The 12,486-nt window shown below is 58.0% G+C and overlaps 1 long non-coding RNA gene across 1 annotated transcript in view; it reads left to right on the top strand.

The window, feature by feature from the left end:
* Positions 1 to 3,511, top strand: part of LOC143695499 (uncharacterized) — a 38,645-nt gene extending 35,134 nt beyond the window's left edge. The window contains exon 3 of the long non-coding RNA XR_013184745.1: positions 2,620 to 3,511. This is a non-coding gene — a long non-coding RNA (uncharacterized LOC143695499). The remainder of the gene's footprint in view (positions 1 to 2,619) is intronic.
* The last annotated feature ends 8,975 nt before the right edge of the window (positions 3,512 to 12,486 follow it).

Genomic DNA, 12,486 nt, shown 5'->3' with positions numbered 1-12,486 from the left:
GCAGCCTGGGACTGTGGGACGTGGCAGGAGGTGGCACTGGGTGAATTTTAAGGTCCCTTTTCCCCCCCCAAACCATTCCATGACTCCACATCCTGCAATGCTGGAGGTGGCAGTGTGGAGAGGATTTCTTCCCAAGGATCCCAAATTCCCAGCCCAGGGAGGAAGGAGCTGGGAGGGTCCCCTTGTGAGATGGGACATGTGGGACACTGAGGGAGGGTGGAAACAGGGAGAGAGGGGTGGAAATAAGAAGAGAGAGATGGAAACAGGGAGAAGAGAGATGGACATGGGGAGAGAAAGATGGAAATAGAGAGATGGAAACAGGGTGAGGGGTAGAAACAGGGAGAGAGGGGTGGAAATACGGAGAGAGGGATGGAAATAGGGAGAGAGAGAGCAACACAGGATGAGAGGGATGGAAACAGGGAGAAAGGGATGGAAACAGGGAGAGAAAGATGGACACAGGGAGAGAAAGGTGGAAATAGGGAGAGAGGGATGGAAACAGAGAGAGGGATGGATACAGGGTGAGAGGGATGGAAATAGGGAGAAAGGGATGCACACAGAAATGCCAGGACTTCCATTTTCCAGTTTTTTGGGGCCAGGCTGGGCCCAGCCTGGGTGTGGGTGCAGGGCCAGGGCACGGTGTGCTGAGGCTCCTGCAGTGGGGCTGTGGCTCTCCAGCTGCATTTTTGTCAATCCAGCCCTTTGGATGGAAGAATTGCAGCAGTAAAAGCGGAATTGGGACATGTCTGAGCAGGGCCAGGGGTCTGAGGGAGCAGCAGGAGCTGCCAGAATCCTGTTCCTGCCTCTTGGATCCCTTTCCTGTTTGCCTTTGCTGCCCACACAGTTTGTGCTCTCTCTGTCTGTGGATGCTCCCACCCTCCACAGCCAAAATTCCCATTTTGTTCCTGCTCTTTGCTCTGCTCCTGGAGAACAAGGGGGGGGCAGGAGGCAAATCCCATCCCAAAATCCCATCCCAAAATGGGCAGGAGGCAAATCCCATCTGCTGCAGACCCAGCACCTGCTGTGCTGGCTCGGGGTGGATCCTCTCCCCCTGTGGGATGCTGCTGAGCTCTTGTTCCATCCCTGCTCTCCTGGGATGTTGTGGGGGCTCCTGGAGAGGACAAAACCCTGGGGCTGGTGGCCAGGAGCTGCTGGTGGCTCTCAGTGTGTGGCCTGGGGCTCAGGGAAGCAGATGGGCCCTCCCGGGGAATGGGGCAGGGAAATGGAGAAAATTGCACCTGGAATCTGCCGGCTTTGGGGGGAGGAGCGGGGATTTGTAGGGCAGGGGGCGCTGGGTGGGTTTTCCTTGGGGGAGAGCAAAGGGTTAAACTGTCCTGTGGGTTAAACTGGGCACTGAACTGGATCCAAACATGCAGGGTGTGCTGGTGTCCCCAGGATGGGCAGGGGACAGGCAGGGGACATCGTTCCCAGTGTGTCCAGTGCTGTGGTGTCCCCAGGATGGGCAGGGGACATCATTGCTGCTGTGTCCGGTGCTGTGGTGTCCCCAGGATGGGCAGGATGGGCAGGGGACATCATTCCCAGTGTGTCCAGTGCTGTGGTGTCCCCAGGATGGGCAGGGGACATAATTGCTGCTGTGTCCAGCGCTGTGGTGTCCCCAGGACAGGCTGGGACATCTCTCCCGTGCCTCTCTCCCCGCAGTGCCGGCTCTCCCCGAGCTCCGGCCGCATCCCGAGCTGCCCCTCCGGGCTGGGCTGGGCAGGAAGCGCTTTGAAGTGCGGGTGTTCCCCGCTCTGGAGATAAGAGATCAGAAGATCAGAGCAGCCCCGGGGCTGCGCTATCGCCCCGTGCCCTCTGATCGCTCCCGGCCGCGGCGCCTTCAAACACCGGGCACTCCCTGGGCTGGGCTGGGCTGGGCTGGGGGCACAAACCTGCACCCACCCTGCACCCCTGGGCTGGGGGCACAAACCTGCACCCACCTGCACCCATCCTGCGCCCACCTTGTACCCACCCTGGGCTGGGGGCACCCACCCTGCACCCCCTGAGGGTGTGTGAGCTGCCAGCCCAGGGCCTGGACCCTCTGGATGTTCTCCTCAGGCACTGGGTGCCTCTGGGGTGTCCCCAGTGTCCCTGCCTGTCCCACATCCTGCTGTGCACAGACAGACAGACAGACAGGCCCCTGCGCCTGGGAAATTGGGGTTGGTGCCCTGCAAACCCCAGTGACGCTCACAAGGCACCCCTGGATGTTCTTAGGGGGCACTGGGTGCCTCTGGGGTGTCCCTGCCTGTCCCACATCCTGCTGTGCACAGACAGACAGACAGACCCCAGCCCTGGGGGTGTGGGGTCAGGGCCCTGCAGAGCTCAGGGGTGTCCCCAGCAGTGTTTCACCTGCCTGGTCATCCCACATCCCTCTGTGCAGCAATCCCCAGCCCTGGGGTGTGGGCTCAGGGCCCTGCAGAGCTCCGTGGTGCCCAGGGGGCAGGCAGGAGGATTTGCAGCCCTCAGCTCCTGGGAGTGCACAGAACAGCTTGGGGGAAAGGAGAAGGGTTTGGGGCAGCTGCTCCTGCCCACATCCCTGCAAACCCTGGAGCTGGTGCTGGGTGAGGAGCAGCCCCTGAGCCACCCTCACCTGGCCCTTCCATTAACGCTGCTTTTCCTTCACAGGGGCCCTGCTGCAGGCTCGGGGGCAGGGACAGAGGGACAGAAGGACAGCCAGGAGCAGCTCCTGAGGACAGGATGGACAGAAGGACAGATGGACAGCCAGGAGCAGCTCCTGAGGATGGGATGGACACTGCAGCTGGGACAGAAGGACAGAAGGACAGCCAGGAGCAGCTCCTGAGGATGGGATGGACACTGCAGCTGGGACAGAAGGACAGAAGGACAGCCAGGAGCAGCTCCTGAGGATGGGATGGACACTGCAGCTGGGACAGAAGGACAGGACAACCAGGAGCAGCTCCTGAGGACAGGATGGACAGATGTACAGCCAGAGCAGCTCCTGAGGACAGGATGGACAGAAGGACAGATGGACAGCCAGGAGCAGCTCCCCAGGACAGGATGGACAGATGGACAGCCAGGAGCAGCTCCTGAGGACAGGATGGACAGAAGGACAGACGGACAGCCAGGAGCAGCTCCCCAGGACAGGACAGGACAGCCAGTGCTGGGCTGCACATCCCTGCAGGAGCTGAGCTCCTCCCCGTGGAACTGACAGGACTCAGGAGCAGTTTCTGCTGGGCTTTGGGAATTTGGGAATTGTCCCTGTGGATCCTGGCCATGGATGGATGGTGGAGAGCTCCTGGGTCAAGCAGGAGCTCAGTGCTTTTCTCTGGCAAGGACCAAGACCTTGCTTCCTTTCCAGTGGATATTTCTGGTTTTTATTTTTACCCCTTTGCTCCTTTTTTTTTTGCTGTTTTTTGGGGGTTTGGGTGTTTCCTGAGGATGCTGGAGCTGCAGTGGATCCCAGGGCAGGAATGGGGGGAAGCCAAACCCCAGCATGGAGAATGTCACCCTCAGAGACAATTAAACTGCATTTAATTAATAAACCCCATTGGCTCTGTCAGTGCTGGATGTTGTTTTCCCACATTTCCAGGGGGTTTTGGGATGCTTTGGATTGTCCAGGAAACCTTGAGGATGAGAAACTCAAAGTGACAAAGGCAGCCCAGGAGTTGAACACCTTCATTTTGCAGGAAGATTCTCCCCTGTCCTTTCCCTCCTCCCTCTCCAGCCTTTAACCACCACTGCCTTCCCTCCTGCTCCAAAAGCCACTGAAATGCCAATTATTTCCCCTAAAATCCTGTTGTTAATTGGGCCTGGATCCTGTTCCCTCCTACCCTGTGAGCACCAGAAGGTGCCCTGTGGAAACAGAACAGGAGAGGGATATTTAGGTAGTGGAAATATCCATTATTTTTTTAGGATTTTGAACATTATTTAACCAAAAAAAGAGGTCCTGTTGTATAAAAAGCACCGTGGCCTGATGAGCATGGGTTCAGAATGGTGATTTGGGAGCAGCCAGGGTGGCTGGAACTTTCTGCCAGGATCATTTAGGTTGGGAAAGGTTTCCAAGGCTGAGTCCAAGCTGTGGCTGATCCCCACCTTGTCCTTCAAAGCACAACCCCGAGCTCCTGCTCCCCCTGTGCCATCCTTGCCCAGAATCCTGCGTGGATCCATGGATGGGCACGGGGACAGATCCAGGCATTGGGGATTTTTGGGGTTCCTGAGGAACGTTCCCCTTTGGATCCCCCAGGCCTGAGCAAACACAGCCAGGGAAGGGTGGGACCTTCCTGGGTGAGCAGCCAGGAACCCCAGCCTGGGGAATCCATGGATTTGTGGGTTTGCTCTCCCAAATGCAAACATTAACCCTTGCTGTCCTGCAGGGGAAATCCATGGATTTGTGGGTTTGCTCTCCCAAATGCAAACATTAACCCTTGCTGGGCGGGAATTCTGCTGTCCTGCAGGGGGAATCCATGGATTTGTGGGTTTGCTCTCCCAAATGCAAACATTAACCCTTGCTGGGCAGGAGTTCCGCTGTCCTGCACAGGGAATCCATGGATTTGTGGGTTTGTTCTCCCAAATGCAAACATTAACCCTTGCTGGGCAGGAATTCTGCTGTCCTGCAGGGGGAATCCATGGATTTGTGGGTTTGCTTTGCCAATGCAAACATTAACCCTTGCTGGGCAGGAATTCTGCTGTCCTGCAGGGGGAATCCATGGATTTGTGGGTTTGCTCTCCCAAATGCAAACATTAACCCTTGCTGTCCTGCAGGGGGAATCCATGGATTTGTGGGTTTGCTCTCCCAAATGCAAACATTAACCCTTGCTGGGCAGGAGTTCCGCTGTCCTGCAGGGAATTCCTTGGCTGTTCCTCCAGGCTGGGAGAGGTTTGGGGTCTCTGTAGGGTTCCAGAGCCCCTCTCTGAGGAAGGGCTGGGAGCCACAATCCCCCAGGAATGAGAATTACCCCAAAGCTGCTCTGAGCTAAGCTCATTTTCCCTCTAGGAATGTGCTTTGGTCACCCTCAAGGAGAGGAAGTTCTGCTCCTTTCCACTCCATGAGATTTCATGGAGCCGTGGGCAGGATGAGCCACCCCAGCTCCTGCTCCTGCTGATGTTTTCTGGGTGCTTGGGATGGCAAAACCTTCCCCAAGCCTGGTCTGACATCCTCCCCCTCTCCAAATTAAGTGCCAGCCTTGCCTCAGCCTAATTAAAACCAGCAATGAGGACTGGGCCAGGCTGTAAAATTCTAGGACAGTTTTATGTGGAGCAATTAAAAGGAAGGTAAAAAAAAATTGTTAAGAAATTAAACACTAATTACTTTTTTCTTGTTGGTTTTTTTTTCTTTTTTTGGCCAGCTGAGCTGTTCTGGCGTTGGGGCTGTGAGGGGGATGCAAAACCTGGGATGGTCGAGTCCCTGCTGCCATAAATCTGCAAATCTGCATCAAATGTTCCCCTGTAACTCATCTGCAGCCAATTAACCTCAATCATGTTTTTTCAATTAAAATCCCAGGCCTGATGGCAGAGCCTGGTGGGGAGAGGGGGTGGCAGAGGCAGGGCCTGGGCTTCAGTGAGGTGGAAATATCTGTTTTAAAAGGTGTGATCCCATTTTTAGTGTTTTCCACATAAAATGGGATGTAAATGCCTGGGCCCAGGGGGATTTACAGGGAATCCCAGCTGGGCACTTTGGAAAACTCCTTTGGGATGGGCATTTCCAGGCTGCTCCAGGGGAGGTGGAGGATCCCAATCCCAAAGTTTGGGGTGGGGACGGTGCCTTGTGTAACACTGGGATAATTGGCCTGGGATGGGGAAGGAAGCTGCTGCTTCCTCTCTCTGTGTCTGGTCTTGCTCCTGAGCCTTTTCTCTGGTGCTTGGAAAAGGAAAACAAGAACTGAGGTGTTGGGAAAGAGGGGAGGGAGGGCAGGGCTTGGAGCCTTAAAAAAAAAAACCAAAAAACCATCCATAAAGGGGGATAAACCTTCCCAGGCTGGAAGGAGAGGGTGAGGAGCTGCTCTTGGCCCCAGAGGAGGAAATATTCAATTTCCCTGTCTCCCTGCACTCCTCCTGGGGCGCATTCCTGCAGGGAACGTTGTTTATGGGTGGCCCATAAATCCTGGGGGGTGCAGGCACAGGAATCTCCCCTGGATAATTCCATGGGAACGGAGTTTTCACCTTCCCGGATGGAAATGCAGCTTCATTCACCTCATGCTCCCAGGCTCTGCGGGAGCTTTGGGGATGGGGAGGACGCTCGTGGTGTCCCCACAGCGGGATGTGCTTCCAAAACCTCTGCAGAGACCCCACGGTGTCACCCTGGAATCCCAATGATTCCCGAAATCGCCCGCGGCCCCTCGTTCCTCCGACAAGCCCCTGCAGGTTTCCCTGTTAGGAAACGCGGGCTGCTTTATTAACACCATCAATGTTAATTGCTGTAATTGGGAGGCACCGGCTGCCCCCGCCGGGGATGCTGTGGGTGTGGGAAGCGCAGGAATGTTCTCCCGTGGTTCTTGCGGTGGTGATGGGGCTGCGGCTTTGGGCTGAGAGAACGCCGAGAAACCCACATGGATCTCCTCGGTTTGGCTAAAAATACATCCCAGCGGGGATTCAAGTGGTAATTAGGGCCTGCTAATTAAGCAGCGCCCCAGGCAAGGGTGGTGATTCCCAGGGGTTTGGATCAGCGAGCACCAAAGGATGCCCAGGGCAGTGCCAGCCCTGCACCCAGCCGAGGGGTTTTGGCTCGTGGGGAGGATTATTCCAAAATAATAAAACATTTCCTGATTTCCCTCCCCTCAGTGACCAGAGCAGCCCTTCCCCTTGTCCAGCCGGTAGAATTCCTGTCCGGAAGGAGCAGGGGAGGGGGCAGTAAATGGGATTTAATCCCAGAATTCCTGTCGGGAAGGGGCAGGGAGCAGGGGAGAGGGCAGTAAATGGGAGTGTTTGGGGTTGGATGGGCTTGGATCCCTGGAGTGTTTGGGTTGGATGGGGTTGGATCCCTGGGAGTGTTTGGGGTTGGATCCCTGGAGTGTTTGGGTTGGATGGGGTTGGATCCCTGGAGTGTTTGGGGTTGGATGGGCTTGGAGCAACCTGGGAGAAGTGGAAATGTCCCTGCCTCTGGGATTTTTTGGGGTTGGATGGGTTTGGATCCCTGGAGTGTTCAAGGTTGGATGGGCTTGGATTCTTCTTGGGATTATTTTGTTCTTCTTCTTGGGATTATTTTGTTTTGGGGATTATATTGTTTTTTGGATTATTTTGTTCTTGGGATGATTTTGTTATTTGGATTATTTTATTTTTATTCTTGGGATTATTTTGGTTTTTTGAATTATTTTGTTCTTCTATTTGAGATTATTTTGTTCTTCCTATTATTTTTGTTCTTCTTTTTGGGATTATTTTTGTTCTTCTTTTTGAAATTATTTTTGTTCTTCTTTTTGGGATTATTTTTTCTTCTTTTTGGGATTATTTTGTTCTTCCCCCGAATCCCGTGCAGGAAATCCCCTGGGGGTGTCTGGGGCTGTCGTGCCATACCCCAGCCCTGAGTCAAAGGTGGGCTGATGTTCTGGAGCTCAGCCCTGGCTGTGCCTGCTCTCCCTGCCTGGGAGCCAACACCTGAGCCTGAGATCCTTATCTGGGTTTATTTTTAGAAATTCCTGATCGATGCCGGCAGGAGGTGACTCATGGCTGGGAGAGGAGCTGCCTCACCTCCCCAAGGGTTTTGGGAACCGCAGCTGCTTAGGCTCAGGCTCTGGCTCTGCTCAGGCTCAAGATCTTGTTCATGCTCAGGCCCCGCTCTCAGGCCCGGGCCCCGCTCTCAGGCCCGGGCCCCGCTCTCAGGCCCGGGCCCCGCTCTCATGGCCCAGACCCCGCTCTCATGGCCCAGGCCCCGCTCTCAGGCCCGGGCCCCACTCTCAGGCCCAGACCCCGCTCTCAGGCCCGGGCCCCACTCTCAGGCCCAGACCCCGCTCTCATGGCTCAGGCCCCGCTCTCAGGCCCCGCTCTCATGGCTCAGGCCCCGCTCTCAGGCTCAGGCCCCGCTCTCATGGCTCAGGCCCCGCTCTCATGGCTCAGGCCCCGCTCTCAGGCCCGGGCCCCGCTCTCAGGCCCCGCTCTCAGGCCCCGCTCTCAGGCCCTGCTCTCAGGCTCTGCTCAGTCTCAGCCAGGTGGACAAAGCCCAGCATGCACCCCCCGCTCCGTGCCCCGGAGCCGAGCAGGACCCGCCCGTGCGGTGCTGGCCGGGCCGGGTGTTTATCAAACCGGGGCTGACGAGGAGAAACCTGCCCGGAGCTGTCCCCAGGTGATAAAATTCCTGCGCTGCCGATTCCCTGATTAGCGGCGCTTCCTGGGGCTGAGCTGGGCTGGCTCTGGGGCTCTGCTCCCCTCTGAGCCCCTTCCTCTACACCCAAACTCTTCCTAAACCCGGATTTGAATAAAAAACCGATAAGATTTATAGGGAAAACAGAAGGGATTATATCAGGCAAAGCCTCTCTCCCCTGAGGAAATGAGGCCTGAGGGTGCTCGCACAGCCCCCAGGCAGCTCCAGGAGCAGGCAATGACCCCAGCACGGCGGTGCCACCTTTCTGTCCCCTGGGGGGGCTGAAGGGGCCGGGTGCCACCGTCCCCACCCTGTGCCCGGCCGGGTTTTGCCGCTCTCCTTTGGGAGCGGCCGAGCCGCAGTTTTGGCAACAGCGCCGGGCCGGGAGTGGCGCGGGGCGTTGGGAGCGGGCAGGGACAGCGGTGACATCGCTGCTGGCACCGTGCCACGGCCACCCGGGGCCGCAGGGCTCTGCCGAGGGGCACGGGGCCCTCCCTGGAGAGGCTTTGAGGAGGCAGAGTTCATGGAAAGCCCGGCGGAACCGAGCGCTCCGTGCTGGCTGGGCTGGGGCTGAGTCACCCTTGAGTCACCCGTGTCCTTGGCAGGCGGGGGGCGGAGAGGGGACCCTGGGGCGGAGAGGGGACAGTGGAGCAGAGAGGGGACACTGGAGCAGAGAGGGGACACTGCTGTCACCCAGCTGTGCCATCCCAAGCCCTCCTGGCATTGCTGGGCTCCTCCCCAGTGCTGTGTGACAGAGAGGGGACACTTCTGTCACCCAGCTGTGCCATCCCGAGCCCTTCTGGCGCTGCTGAGCCCCTCCCCAGTGTGCTCCCATCGCTCCCTGGCCGTGTCCCTGCTCGTTTTCCCGTTCTCTCCTTTCTGCAGGGCCCCTCGTGTCCCTCCTGGTGCCCCCGAGCCTCTCCCTGCTCCTGCTCTGCTCCCGGCCTGGCTGAGCTGTCCCAGGGCATCACCTCGGGCCGGGCCCAGCCTGGGGCGCTCCCAACCCCTGGCCGAGCTGGGGGGAAAAGGAAAAAACAAAAATTTGGCCAAAAATCTGGAAGGGCCGAGGCTCTGTGGGCGCAGAGTCGCGGCGGGACGCGGTGGATTTGTCCCCTGGGGTGTCCCCGGTGTCGCTGTCCCCGCTCGGTGCCACCCCAGCGGGGCCCGGGGGTCGCTCCCGCCGGGCGGGGCGCGGCCATGACATCACCTCGGCGGCCTCCCATTGGCTGCCGGGCCGATGACGCCATCCCTCCCATCCCGGCGGGGATGCGGCGTTGCCATGGGAACGGGATGCGCGCTCTGCCCGCGGGGAGCGTGGGACCGGCTGGGGATGCGCTCCTGTGCCATCGGCGACGGCACTCGGGGCTGATCCTGGTGGAATTCGGGCTGATCCTGGTGGAATTCCCCGCTGGCAGCCGGGGAAGGGCGGGAGAGGCTCCTCTGGCCTCCTCCTGAGAGCCCCAGCCCGCACCTCCAGCAGCTCGGGGGAGCCTTTTCCACTCTCCGCCTCCTTTGGGAGTCGAACGAGCTGCGTTCAGCTCCTCCAGCGCGGTTTAATCTTTCCCCAGCCCCCCAATAACACTTCTTAAATCCCCGGCCGCTGCAGGAGAAAGCTGAAAAGAAACTTTCAAACGCTACAAAAGAAACAGTTTAGCGAGAACGCCGAAATGTGGGAGGTAAAAGCAGCTGGTGCTCGGAGCAGGGGCTGCGGCTCTGCCTCCTCCAGCCCGCGGCCCCGACCTGCCGCTGGTCACACGCGATTCCCAAGGACAAAACAAAGCCCTTTAGCCCAGGCTTCAACTCTGACCTTGCTGTGGCAGGATTAAAATCTGCTGGAGATGGACAGAGCACGGTGGCAAAGAGTTAATTCCCCCTCCTTCCCTCCCTCCCTCCTTCCCTCCCCCTCCTCTCTGCTTTTTACTCCTTTTCTTTCCAACTGGCCTGGTTTGCTGCGGAGAAATTGGGAAAACAAACAGCCCGAGGAGCTGGGGGGTGCTGGAGGGGCTGCAGGAGGCACAGCTGGGGCTTTCTCTTCTCCCTGCCGCGTTTGGGGCTCCCCACTGCGGCGTTGGGGTTCACTCTCTGCTCCTGGAGCCTGGGGGAGCACCCTCAGGCCTCGTTTTCTCAGGGGAGAGAGGCTTTTCCTGGAATAATCCCTTCTGTTTTCCCTATAAATCTTATCAGGTTTTTATTCAAATCCGGGTTTAGGAACTGTTTGGGTGAAGAGCTGAGTTGTGCACAAGTTTGGGATTTTTTTTTTTTTTGTTTTTAATGAAAAACACCCCCAGTGCCCAAAATTCCAAGCAACTTTGAAGGTAACTTTGTAACATCCTCTGGCCCTTTCTGGAACTTTGTGCAGTTTCCTTGGCTGGTTTCCCTGGAGTGGGAATACCGATAAAATGCAAATTTCCTGAGCTCTGCTCTGGGCTCCCGCAAATGCAAATTTCCTGGTTCTGCTCCCTCCAGCAGAAACCTGGGAAAAATGGACTTGAGGGAGAGGAGGAGGAGGAGGAGGAGGTGGGAGCAGGATGCTCTGAACCCCTCTGCCCCAGCTGGGTGTGTCCCCACTCCATCAAAAATTTACTGGAGCTTCCAGAGGCTGAAATAAGCGCGAGTCTGCTTTGATCTCCTCAGATTTCATCCGTGCCACGAGCAGGGGATAAATTAGGGCTGAAAATGAAAATCTGGCAGCCGGGGTGGCCCTGGAGCTGAGCTCTGTGCCCTCCCCAGGCTGGCTGCTGGCAGTGCCACTCGGGCACTGGCACCTCTCACCCGTTATATAACAGCGAGTGGCACTGGCAGGGCCAGCCAGGAGCCGAACAAACCCTTCCAAAGGCTCCCTGGGGCAGCTGGAGGCTGTGCCAGCCCTGTGCCCGGGCTGGGCAGCTCCTGCCAGGACAGGGACAGGGTGCTCAGGGTGCTGGGAGCAGATGTGGCAGCTCCAGGAGCCGCTCAGACCCGGGGGATGCTCTGAATGCCAGCTGGATTTGGGCACTGAGGTCCCTTTGAATCATTGGGGTTGGGGTTTGGGAGCGGAGGCTGTGCCAGCCCGGCCCTGAGAGGCTCCTGAGCCGTTTCAGGAGGGCTCAGTAGGGTTGTTGGCTCCTCACAGGTTGCTCCAGGAGCCCTTGGGCCCATTTGGCCTCTCCTCGTGGGCACTGCTGGCGTGGAGGGGCCTCAGCTGTGGCACCCAGAGCATCTTGGACATCTCCGTGTCCTCCTGGGCTCCCAGAGCTGCTGGAACTGCTGGGGTTAATCAGGGCAGGCACGGGGAGTGTGAGTGCTCCTCTCTCTGTTTGCACCAGCCTTGTGCAAAACTCTGCTCCTGTGGGTGCAGCACCCTCGGTGACCCCCTCAACCCCACTGGGGATGGCACTGGGGGGTGCTCAGGGACACTGGGATGGCTCCAGCATTCCCAAAATGCTGCTCCTGTGGGTGCAGTGCCCTCAGTGACCCCCTCACCCCACTGGGGATGGCACTGGGGGATGCTCAGGAACACTGGGATGGCACAGGGGGATGCTGAGGGGCACTGGGGGATGCTCAGGGGCACTGGGCTGGCTCCAACATTCCCAGCTCCTGCTCTCCCTTCATGCCCCACCCTGCCTGGTGCCCCAGCTCGTCCTGCCTGGAGCAGTGTGGGGGTGCTGGAGGAGGAGCTGCCCCCTGGGAATGGGAAGGGTTTTGTGTCCTGGCTGCCTCTGGGGGGGCTGAGGGCGTGCAGTGACCCCAGGGACACGGAGGGGACACCTCCAGCCCTGGGTGATGGGGAGCAGGTGCAGGGCAGGGCTGGGGCAGCCAGGGCTTGGCTGGGAGAGGTGAATCCTGGGCTTTGGGCACTCAGCATCACAGAGCTTTGGGAATTTCCTCAGGAGCAGGGGGAGATGGGCAGAGCCAGCTGCAGGGGAGGGATGGGAAGAGCAGCTTCACAAAAACCCAAACTACCAGGAGCAGAATTCTGCTTCAGGTCAGAGCAATTGTGGTGCAGATCAGCTCTGGCTGCCCTGAGATTCCAACTCCTTTTGAATTTCCTCCCTAAAGCCCGAGCCATCCTCTGCAGGACAAACCTCCTGCCTTGCAGCCTGGCATTACCAAGCAACCATGCCCTAAAATTCACAGCCCAATGGAGAGGACTTTGTTTACCAGGAAGAAAACCCTTGAAAAGGGGAATCTTTGGCGGAAGCATGACGGGATTAAGGCCGGCGTTTCTTTAGGCACCGCTGTTGTTTTTCAGGGCCTGACCTCGG

The sequence above is a fragment of the Agelaius phoeniceus genome, chromosome 19, assembly GCF_051311805.1.
Source record: "Agelaius phoeniceus isolate bAgePho1 chromosome 19, bAgePho1.hap1, whole genome shotgun sequence".
Classification (NCBI taxonomy): Eukaryota; Metazoa; Chordata; class Aves; order Passeriformes; family Icteridae; genus Agelaius; species Agelaius phoeniceus.
The sequence above is the reverse complement of the archived record's forward strand: the minus strand, read 5'-3'. Positions and strand labels throughout refer to the sequence as shown.